General features: G+C 35.8%; 1 protein-coding gene and 1 long non-coding RNA gene across 5 annotated transcripts in view; one reads left to right on the forward strand and one right to left on the reverse strand.

Annotated features, from left to right (window-relative positions):
• The window catches only part of VGAT (vesicular GABA transporter), a 148,738-nt gene that overhangs the window by 60,226 nt on the left and 75,747 nt on the right, over positions 1–12,765 (reverse strand). The gene's annotated exons all lie outside the window — the stretch shown is intronic.
• On the forward strand, positions 2,309–10,998 carry LOC150107539 (uncharacterized). The gene is made up of 3 exons (XR_016548199.1): positions 2,309–2,368; positions 7,095–7,247; positions 10,763–10,998. It is a non-coding gene; the product is annotated as an uncharacterized LOC150107539 (long non-coding RNA).

Consider the following 12,765-nt stretch of genomic DNA (forward strand, 5'->3'; position numbering starts at 1 on the left):
ATCTCTGCAGTAGACAAGTACAGTTTACTTAGAAAACGTGGGTATTTTACTCCGTATATCATCAAAAATGCAGAAAACCTGGGCTAAAATATCTCTTCCTACTTTTCTTATGGAATAAAAAGGCATTTGCTGGTATACTTATTCCATTTTATTATAAAAAATATATATAAAATACCAAGGGATGGTGTGCCACTGTGAAATCTAAGTTTAATTTTCGTCGCCGACCAGAAGAAATTTTTTTAAAACCAAGCTACCGTCCATGATGTATATATACGAATAAAATACCCATAATAGACTTTTTCCATAGTATAGACAGAGGTATTCGATCCTTACCGCAAAAAACAGCTAACAGAACAAGATTCGATTGTGCAAAAATTCTTTTTAACGCCAAGCCTCCGCGGCCGAACCTATTGTATGCTGGAGAAAGAGCACTGAATTTGCTAAAAAAATAACAAGAATCTAATTATTACGAAAGCTGACAATGGGAAGGCTGTAGTCATCCAAGACAGATGAGAATACGAGAGAAAAATATCACTGTTACTCCGCAACTATTCGACTTATAGGCCTCTCACTTCAGATCCTACCGGTAATCAAATAAGAAAGCTTAATGCCCTTATAGAAAAAATATCGATATGGGATGAAGATAAAAAGAAAACACTAAAGACCTCCTTCGGGCACCCACCGAGACTATATGGTCTTCCAAAAGTACATAAGCCAGGAATTCCATTAAGACCTGTTGTAGACTGTATAGGTTTTCCCACTTACAAAATATTAAAATTTCTGTCAAATTTACTCGCTTCTTCAACTAGAAAAACAGCTAAGTATATAAAAAATTCGGATTTCAGAAATAAAATTTCCGATCTGCATCTAGACAATTCAGAGATTATGATTAGTCTAGATGTTGTTTCGCTATTTACGAATGTTCCGTTGGCAGCAGCATCAAATTACTGTACCAAGAATTTCCTCCAGATATAGTCAAATTATTTGAATTTGTAATAAAGTCCGGTTATTTTCCCTTCAAAAACCAGTTATACCAACAAATTGAAGTGACGACAAAGGGTAATCCAATATCTCTGACTATTGCCAACTACTTCATGGAGCATTTCGAACAGCGTATCTTTAACAACATTACATCCAGACCTAACATTTGGTTCAGATATGTGGACATTTTTGCCATATGGAAGGGCACCTCAGAAGAACTACAACTGTTTCTCTCAAAAATTAATGCACTTCATCCAAGGATCCAGTTCACCCTAGAAGTAGAAGTAAATAAGCAGTTAGCATTTCTAGACCTCTTGATTCTTTGCCAACTAGATGGTTATCTACAATTCACAGTCTATAGGAAAGAGACTCATACAGGCCAGTACATCCACGCGGAATCACGTCACCATCCCAGCCAAAAGGCAGGTACTATAAAAACACTAGTTCATAGAGCCCACTCCTTTTGTTCTTCAGAAGAACTTTTACAAAAAGAATTACAGTATATTAATTCCTCCTTCATATCCAATGGCTATAAGAAGTCCTTCATAAAAAGAGCTTTAAGTAGTCGTGCTCCAGCATCCTCTTCAAGTACAGAAGAACCTACACGTATACCTATCCCCTATATACAAGGGATTAGTGAACGCATAGCTAAGGTGCTAAAGCCACTAAATATCTGTGTGGCTTTTCGACCCGTCAGAAAAATCTCCACTTTCCTAATGTCTCCAGATGACAAGCTCCCACATCTCAGCTATCCAGTTGTCTACCAGATTCCCTGCTCGTGTGGATTATCATATTTTGGACAAACAGGAAGATCTGCTCAGGTCCGGTTAGAAGAACACCAGTCGTACATCCAGTACCTTGAACCCGAACAGTCTGGAATTGCAGAACATGCCATCAACACCCGACATAGAGTTAAGTGGAACAAGACAAAAGTCATTCACAAAAGTCGGTTCCTAATGGAACGGCTATACAAAGAAACATATGAAGCATTACTTCACTCTCCTAACCTAAACAGATCCGATGGTTTACGTCTTTCCCTCCTGTGGGAGATAGTACTTTATAAAGCAGCAAATCTTTCCTAACATATAATTGTATACGCACATATATATATTAAAAAAATAATTATGATAATTGAATAATTAAATAATTATTATTTAATAATTAAATAACTAAATAATTAAATTTAAATAATTAAAATAAAAAATAAATAAAAATAAAATAAATTAAAAATAAGTAATAATAATAATTTAAATAAATTTAGGAAATTTAACCTTATCTACTTAGGTGGCGCTTTGTGAATAACAGTTATTGGTTAATTAGCCTTGTACCCGTACTGATGATATTTGTGATACTCAAATGAAGATTCTACGAATAAAGAATAATTGACGTGAGTTAATTCCGTTATTATAATACTTAAATAATTTTTCTGTAATGTCATGTTATTATTACATGACCCCTCCAAGGACTTCTTAATGGTGGGCAGCCTACAACTCTCCATCCCCACCACTTAATCTACCAGCTACACAGAACAATGCTACCATCATCATCTACATATAAAGCCATCTACTGCTCATTACCACAAAGTATTTTTTATCTCTAAATTGCAATTTGTCTTTGTCATCATGGCTGAGTTGTATGTATGTGGGATGAAAAACCTGAGTTTTTAGGAGAAAAAATAATTTTATCCCCATATGAGATTGGTTACCTCACCTTCAATTGAAGAGGAAAAAAAAAACATAAGATTCTTCTCATCATGAAGAGAATCGAACTTACGCTTTTTCCAATCGAAGGGCACAACATACCACTATTCTTCCAGTTGCAACACGGAGATGCTTAAAATTTGTTGCTTTTTTTTCCCTCCTTAATTGTGAGGTTCTCAGGATATCTTCTAACTAAACCACAGTGATATTCCACTCCTGACAGTTTAAAGCCATCTTGGTTGGCCAAGGGTTAGCATATCCACTCTCCAACCAACAGGCTGCAGGTTTGAATCTTGCTGTGGGCGGACATGAATGTTTTTGATTATCTTTCGGTGAGAGATGAATTTCTCACCTGCTTATAGGAGGCCTTGAGTAGCTTTAAAGAAAAACCCTTGGTTGGTCTCTAGAGCAAGGTTTCTGAACTATGTAAAAATAATAAAAATAAACAATGATTTTCTAAACTCTGACAATATCAGCAATTCTGTAACCACCTTCAAGCTTTCCAATAATTCTTTCCCATGTGAAATCATTTAGATGATGTCTTGAGAATTATAAGGCATCCAAGTGTGCAGCTTTATTCCTCCATGAAAAGCACTTTCATCAAACACAATTTGCATAGCACAGCATTTTGCCTTTTATCCTTATGCCACCCATGGTATGAATGTACAGTAGGTTTCCAAATAAACGTGTGGGAGCCACATTAAAAAAAAAAATCAATCTTGTATCACAGTTATTTAGGGAGGTTGTCATTAGTATTTCTTCCCTTCCTAAGAGTTGAGATGATATGAAATTCAGTTTGAAGCAATTCTAAATTTGCAGAGTGGTTGACAGGAGGGAAGTTGGTAAGGGGTTGTTATAGGATCAATGCTGGAGTAGTTCTACAGAAAATAGTGGGAGATCAGGGTGAAGCAGAGGTCATCCCTGGAAACTGTATAAAGAGGATATGAGTAGGGGAGTGAGGGGCAGGTTTTTTTCATGCAGAGTTGTGAATGATTGTAATGTCTTTTCTGAGAGTGTGGTGTCTGCAAGGAGTTTGAATGTGTTCAAGGCACGGTATGATGAGCTGTGTGTGTGATAAAAGGACCTCCCAGATGAGTCTTTGACTCCATGAGGTCTTGGGGTAATAATAACAATAATAATAATAAAACTGTGAGAATATTGTATTATATCTCTTAATTTTTTGTGTTCTGTCTGGTTTGTCTATTCATAGGATGAGAACAGCTACCCAGTTTGTGGTGTGTTCTGCTTCAAAAGATAATGAACATTTTTTGCTATAATTGAGGCACCAAAAACCACTCTTTATATGCATACCAAGTAGTGATGAGAGAGAGAGATTCAGTCTATATGTACATTATGTTCCCCCCCACCATAAATTTCTTGTACACAGTAATTTATATAATAGGTAGTCTGAAAAAGCTGGCCACTACCCCAAGTTTGAACCATTTATACAAAATTCAACAATTTTTTTTTTTATATATATATATATAATTTTCAAAATTCAGCATTCTTGGTGTATGTATGTAGGTGGGATCCAAATAGTGTGTATGTGTGACATTACAAAATTAGAAAAAAAAACCAAACAGGACAGGAGTTCAAATGTAGTAATTGTTGTTGCTGAAACAAGTGTACCATCTGCATTTAGTACAGTTACTCTTCCACATTCATTTATTCTTTCTTTTGCATGCAGTATAATGATAAAATTCTTTCAAATTGCTTTTTGCCTGCACATCCAATTTCTTTTTACACTCTGATTTTGGTTTCTGCATACTTGTTTACTTTTCAGGTCTGTCTTTATCTATTTCATAATGCCTTTTATCCTTACATTCGTGATGGATAAATGGATGGATGGATAAAAAGATCATACTCTATGAGGAGCAGTATGGCTTTGTGAATGGTCATTATGCTGTGTATCACATTGAGAGAATTGTATTTCAGGAAATTGATGAAGCCAGGGATTTGGGGATAGTAGTAGATAGAGTTGAATTTTAGAGGGCATATTGCTAGAGTAGCCAGGGTAGCTCACAAGATTACTTGGTTATTGAAGAACACCCTGACAAGTAGATGTAAGGATTCCTCTTTATAAAGCCTTGATATGACCACCTGGGACCGAGGAAGTCATAGAGTGGATCCAGAGGCAAGTGACCAAAATTGTGAATGGTCTTGGAATGTTTTCTGTTAGGATTGAGTGTTTGTGGATTACAAAAGTTAGTTAATAGACAAAAAAAGGTGGGGGGGGGATATGATGGAAACATTTCAATTAAATGCTTTTATGGGATTGATGCAAGGGAAATGTTCTAACACTTAGCTAGAGGGGCAGAACAGGAGGTCATTCCTCTGAAGGGTAAGAGAGTGTGGCTAGCAAGGGGACGAGAATTTTTTCACTTGGACAGTGTTAAATGAACGGAATGGGTTGCCTGAGTCAGTTGTGAGAGTGTTGTCTGTTAATAATTTCAAGGAGTGGTATGGTAGATAGTGTTGATAGTTTGGGTCTTCCATGATGAGTCTTAGGACTACATGGAGGTGCATGTGCGATAATAATACAAACTATAACAAAGTGATAAATGCATCGAATAATGGTGTTGCATACAAAGTGGTATATTTAGATTTTGCAAAGGCATTTGATAAATTGCTACATGACAAGCTAGTAATTAAATTAGAATGAATGTATTTAGATAGTAGATTATTGTCCTTAATCTCCAATATGAGTTTCATTGGAGGAGCATATCCCAGAAGAGGATAGTCACTAGTGGTGTGTCCCAAGAGTCAGTTTTGGAGTGTTGCTGTTTAACTTGTAAGTTAGTGATATTGAGAGGGTCTGAATGATAACATGACATTGTTTGCAGATGATGCAAAGTTAGGGAGAATTATGAGGAGTATGGAGCTGGAGTTATTAGTTCCGTATTGCAAATTGTAAGGTTTTAAAATTTTTGGAAGGAAGGATGGGATTTAGAGTGTTCAATTGGTGGAAATATCTTGGGGTAGGTGGAGGAGATGAAAGATCTGGGAGTGACTGTGGATATTGACCTAAAATTTCATGGACACAGTGCTAAAATTGTGAGGGCAGCACAGTGGATTATGGGAAGGAATGATATGGAGGACACCAATATGTAGAAGTAAGGATGTTATAATTCCATTATACTGTATAAGGCTTTGATCAGGCTACATATGGATTATAATAAAATTAGTTTAATCCTTTATCCAAGTGTGAGCAAACAAAGTTTGCGCCTGAAAGTATCTTCAGGACTGGGGTAAGTTGGTACAACACCAGGGCAACGAGTTGCCCTGGTGTTGTACCGCCTTACCATCAAGGAGATGCAAAACACATCTCCTTGCAGATATGTCTAATGTTATGCATTAAGGGAAGGGCCACTACCCAGACTAGTTTCGACCTTTATTGAGGTCTCTTCAGTGGGAGCCAGGCCCAAGTGGAGATACCAGGCAGAAGCATTAGCAGGTCATCTCTACCTATAGGAGTTGCCAAATGGTGTGCCACCCTTTTTTAATAAATTACTCTGGATTTAGAGAAAGATGTTGAAAGTTTATTTTTCACTTGGTTAGAGTATAATAAAATTAGTTTAATCCTTTATCCAAGTGTGAGCACACAAAGTTTGTGCCTGAAAGTATCTTCAGGACTGGGGTAAGGTGGTACAACACCAGAGCAACTCGTTGCAAAAGTGGAGCAAGCTACCAACAATCCTATCTCAGTATCTCCTATAATGCAAAACACATCTCCTTGCGGATATGTCTAATGTTATGCATTAAGGGAAGGGCCACTACCCAGACTAGTTTCGACCTTTATTGAGGTCTCTTCAGTGGGAGCCAGGCCCAAGTGGAGATACCAGGCAGAAGCATTAGCAAGGTCATCTCTACCTATAGGAGTTGCCAAATGGTGTGCCACCTTTTTAATAAATTATATGCAACATCTGGATTGTTCTGTTGAAAAAGAAAAACAGGAGTGCATGTATTGGTATGAGACAAATTTATATCTCATACGAATGTGCACATTGGTATGAGAATACTAACTAACCACTGAGCACTTAAGAATTAAATTTGCATCAATTAATCTGCATTTTGAATTATATATATAATCTGTGTTTGTTTTCATTCAATAAATGTAAGTTATAATTTGTAAGCAATTTTTTTTTTTTTTTTTTTTTTTTAAAAGCATGTATATCATCACTTCAACCAAATTTATCTTTTTTCTATAATAAAAATTTGACACCTTGCACAACAATTTTTAATCATCTTATTATCAAAGCTCAATGGTGATTTGGATTATAAATATTATAAGTTCCTCTCATTAACTGTGTATTAATTCTATTTTTTTTTTTTTTAATATACTTCATGTTTGATTATCCAATATTAGCCTGACTAGAGAGTTTATATTTTTTTATATATCTATCATTCATACAGAAAAGTCAGAAACAAAAATCAACTCGATATTGGAACAGTCTCCTCTGTCAGCAGAATCGTAGATAGGCAGGCACCAGCATAACAAAGTAACACTGAAAAGAAGTGAAACTTAGAAGAATTAGAGAAGTATTATGTGATATAATTGGTATACAGGTGAGATACTAAATGTTATATTATTATTATTATTATCTGAGACCTCCAGGGAGTCAGGACTCATCGAGGGAGGCTGTAAATTACCCAACCCAGCTATCATACCTACCCTTGAATTCATTCACACTAGATGCACTCACTACCCGTAAGGGCAAATTGTTCCACTCACTCACTGCTCTCTGGAAGAAAATCTATTCATCAAAAGATGAATAGTTTATTTAATAAGCTTCAGCTATCCAGCGATGAAATTGAACACAATTGTCTAGGGACATCACTATGCTTTTACATGATAGCTGTCAATTCCATAAACACACAGAATACTTTCTTTCTAATCTTCAATTACAAACAAAATTTTTACAACACTGAAGATGCATTAATTTCTCAATAGAAACTCAATAAAGAATCCACTTAAAATCAACATTCATTCCTTATGTTTATTTTCAGTATTTCTTAAAGGGAATAATTTACAACTCTCCCTTTGCTTTCTACTATTTGTTCCTTTTCACAATGTATCCTTCTCTCTTTATTTTCTTTCTCATGTCCAGCAGCTGTTGGCTTTATAAACAGTATAGCATGCTCTGTATTCTCTTAATTTGTGATTTCATGAATGACATTGCAACCAACTCCATCTATATCTGCAGGAGGTCTACCCAGACCACAATGCCATCTTTTAATAGGACATTGCACCTTGTCATCAGGTGCATACAACTACTGAGTGGTTGGAAGAACATGACAACAAATTTGCCACATTGCTTTGGGCCCCCAAACTCCCTTGACCGTAACCCAATTGAATATGTGTAGGATATGCTAGAATGGGATGTGAGAACCTGATCCTCCTCCTCCTCCATGGAACGAGTGTAAACTGATGGAGTTGCTGCAGCAGACATGGGTTGAGTTACGCATACATAATGTTCAACACCTTGTGGAATCTGTTTCTAGGTGTCTGTGAGCCGTGATTGCACAGAGAGGTGGACCAACATGTTATTAGGTGGGTGTTCCTAATGTAAAGCTAACTCAGTGTATTTACATATGCATCTGTTATTGGAATTTTTTTCCCACTTGGTTAGAGTATAATAAATTTAGTTTAATCCTTTATCCAAGTGTAAGCAAACAAAGTTTGCACCTGAAGTATCTTCAGGACTGAGGCAACTCATGGTAAAGGTGGACCAAGGTCTCATCACTCTTTGTCTTAGTATCTCCCATAATGCAAAGCACATCTCCTTGTGGACATGTATAATGCTATGCATTAAGGGAAGGGCCACTACCAGACTGATTTCGACCTTTATTGAGGTCTCGTCAGTGGGAGCCAGACCCAGAGGTGGTGATACTAAGGCAGACACGATGGAGAAGTCATATTTACCTATACGAGTTGCCAAAAGATGTACCACCTTATTATTAAATTACTCTGGATTTAAAGAAAGATGTTGGAAGTTTTTTCCCCCTTAGTCTAACCAAAAAATAATAAGGTGGTACACCTTTTGGCGACTCGTATAGGTAAATATCACTTCTCCATTGCTTCTGCCTTAGTATCAGTACCTCTGGGTCTGGCTCCCACTGATGAGACCTCAATGAAGGTTGAAACCAGTCGGGGTAGTGGCCCCTTCCCTTAATGCATACTATTATACATGTCTGCAAGGAGATGTGCTTTGTATTATGGGAGATACTAAGACAAGGAGTGATGAGAGCTTGGTCCACCTTTACCATGAGTTGCCTCAGTCCTGAAGATACTTCAGGTGCAAACTTTGTTTGCTTACACTTGGATAAAGGATTAAACTAAATTTATTATATATATATCTGTTAGTTTATTATTATTATTATTATTTATACAGATGCTCCATGGAGTTAAAAGACTTATCGTGGGTGATCCACATTATCTATTAACACAATACCTATCATGCATCTCCTTAAACTTATTCACTGTTGGGATGCTCACAATCACCTCTGGCAATCCATTCCACTTATTCACCATTCTCTAAGTAAAGAACCTAGTCCATCTACTCTTACTAACCATACTCATAGACAACTTCCAAGTGTAAACCCTTGTTTTCTCCCTACTACTACTACCCATGTATTGAAAAATTTCTTTTGTATCAATCTTAAAGAATTCCTTTAGTAACTTATAAGTTTCTATCATATCCCCTCTCCTCTGCCTGTCAGCTAAACTCTGCAACCCACACATCTTCAAGCTGCCCTCATAAGAAACATTTCATAGACCTGTGTACAGCTTGGTCTCTCATCTCTGAATCCCCTCCACCGCCACCTCCTGATCCCCTGGGAATACAGGTGACCAAAGCTGTGCTCAGTAATCCTCTAAGCCATTTTGCTGACTCTTGCAATACCACCATCACTCCCACATCCCTACTCTCATCAATTTCCTGTAACCTAGTATCATCAGTATGATATAAAGTATGTAATCCTTTTATGCCAAAATGCATGACCTTACATTTTACGACATTAAATTGACTGCCACGCATTACCTTACATTTTACAACATCGAATTGACAGCTGTGCATTACCTTACATTTTACAACATTAAATTGACAGTCATTGTTCTTTGCTCACACTGCCAGTTTATCAAATCATCCTTCAAGATACCTATATCACCTTTATCAACTATTGCTTTCCCCAATTTTGCATCATCAGCAAACAACTGAATATACCCCCCCCCCCTCAAATCTTCCACTATATTATTAATATACAAATAGTAGTGGTCCTAGTCAGAGTCCTGGGACACTCCAGTAGAACTATAATTCATTTGCCTTGATTCCACTCCATCCTCTGATGTTTGTCTATCAACCACCCATCCACTGACCTTGTTGACCAAGTGCTTAGCATACCCTCTCTCTAACCAACAGGTCATAGGTTCAAATCCTGCTGTGGGTATGGATGTTTGTGATTGTCTTACCTTGTATACTGCTATAACCTTTGATGTGGCACAGTATGACCTTTGCTGTCCTTGCTCCATTAAAACCATAAATCATCAACACCTCCCTATACAGGTCACAACCTAATTTTTTTTATTTTTTAAAATTTTAATGTTGAATTTGTTTGTTTTAGTCATATTCATAGGTTTCAGTTTTCATTTAAAAGAACCTTTACAGGAACATAGCAAGGCAAAACATTTAGAAAGACTATAAAATGATAGTCCACTTTTGGTGGGCAGATTCTAATAGAATATAGTATAATGATATCTGGCTACATTTTTGTACGGATTATAACTTTTTTAAATTAGACAAATAAATAAAAACACACTTTTATTTATTTGTCTCAAAATCATTTTCATATTTCATATTAATTTAAGATTTGTTTCCTTTTTTAATATTTTGTTTTTATTTCTTTTTATAAGATTTTAACAACTATATTTTTTTAATCCTGTTAGATATTCAAATATGCCAGTTTTTTTGCAACCTATAATGCAAAAGCAGAAATAAATTTATCAAGAAGTTTTAAAGGCAATATTCTTTTTGTGTGTGTGTGTAATGTGTAAGAGCTAATGAAGTATTTTTATATATATATAGGTATTCAGGAAGAAAGGAAGGGATGGAAAGTTGTTATAGAAGTGACCAACTCTATGTTAATGCCTTTCATATTTGAGTGAGAGTTGAGACGAGCAGGTGTCCAGATATTTTTGATCAGATAGTGTATAAAAAATATGGAAATTGCCCACATATTGTAATTTAAATGGTTATCCTCAAGATACTTTCCAGATTTCAATGGAAAATTTATCCATTTGTATATTAATAAAGTTTTTTGCTTTGAAAAGGTGTTTGAATTAAAAAAAAATGTTCAGATATTTCTTCTACATGTGGTTAACAAGGGTGTTAGAACTAGGTTTTTTGCTTGGAGAGTAGTGAATGAGTGGAATGGATTGGCAGAGTCTATTGTGGGTTCCATGATTGTGAATTAGTTCAAAGTAAAGTATGGTAGATACTGCATAAATGTTGCATAGAGTTTGGCACGATGTTTAGGTTTCCCTTGATGAGTCTACGGACTCCATGGAGTAGCCCATAATAATAATAAATCAGAGTTCGTGTGAAGTTTATTCATCATCAAAACGTAAACAGAATTCTTCAAAAGGAAAATACCCATGGGTGCATGCAACCATTAAATATAAACCTATTGTGCCAAAGTGCAGACCATTAGTATGCCAGTTATTCTAAATTAATTCTCTCTAAAGACATGTCCAGAAGTCTCCTTGAATTTGCTGAAGTTATTTGCTATTACAGTACTCTCCAGAAATTAGTTCTAGTGATTATCTGCTCTTTCACTCAAAGAATAGTTTCTTTAAATGTAGTCCTTGATTTATGCTTTCTAGCACTGCTTTTAAATTGTCTAGCTGGTCTTCTCTGCATTATACTGACCATTGACTTAATTTATGCACCATTGAAAATAATTATAACATGGAAGGAATACTTCATAAAAAATTTTATAAGCATAGAATTTTTGCCTAAGTATCATAGGTATCGTCAGCACATGATCACAGAGCGGCATCAAAGATCTTGTACTGATGATGATTATGATACTTAGTGAAAATTCTGTGCTAATAAAGTTTTTTATGTGAGTTTTCCTATGGTGTTAAATTCTTTTTAATATGCCAACTTGCAGTATTTCATTATTGAAACATTTATGCAGTATGTTGAAATAAGTATTGTGAGTCTGTAGCTCAATTAGTGCCCCTGAGTTTGAATCCCATCTAGGATAAGAATTTTATATATAAATCTGAAAAGCCTTCTTGTGTGGTTTTTTTTGGTTGTAGGTGCTTTCATATGGAGATTGTTTTTCATCCCATAAATAGGCAAACTGGCCAGAAGAAGACACTCATTTAACAGACATAATATTAGCCTCATCAGCTTAAGTTGCATTGATTGTAAATTTCAGACAGCAACAAAAAGACACCATCTGTTTCAGAATCAAATCCTGTTTATTGAAATGTATATTCGTGACATCAGGAATATAGTGTATATGTGTATGTATATATATATATCGCATAGAGGAATATATATATATACCTGGCATACAGGAAAATATACAGCAATGTATATTGCTATTATAAGGCAACCAGATACACCCTAAAGTTGCCTGTACACTGTCAGTGATACTTAAAGAAGTTTAAACTGCAAAAGAGGTATCTGTTAAGAAAAAGATTTGTGAAAGACTGCATCACCCAAAATTGCCTAGGCAACATTAATAGCTGATGAAAATGTAGAAGTGTTACCTCATCCTAGAAACCCTTAGGAAATAATACCAAAGAACCAAAGGATGATACAGAACTCTCAGCAATCGAGTGTGGAAATCATTGACCATCATTTCAGAGTGTCAACAGGGAGTCATGAGCATGTAAATAGCTGCACATTAGCTACGCTTGAACCACTGCAACAAACAGCACAGACTTCATCAGTTTCCTGATACATACCCTTGAGATGTACAGTATACTATGACAGTACTACATGATTAAGTTTACATTATTACTAATGTCCTGTTAACTAATTTGGAGAAAATGTGTTATCATTTGTCAGCACTT

This window comes from Typopeltis vanoorti, chromosome 4 (genome assembly GCF_054136105.1).
Source record: "Typopeltis vanoorti isolate ZY-2024b chromosome 4, IOZ_Tvanoo_1.0, whole genome shotgun sequence".
Classification (NCBI taxonomy): Eukaryota; Metazoa; Arthropoda; class Arachnida; order Uropygi; family Thelyphonidae; genus Typopeltis; species Typopeltis vanoorti.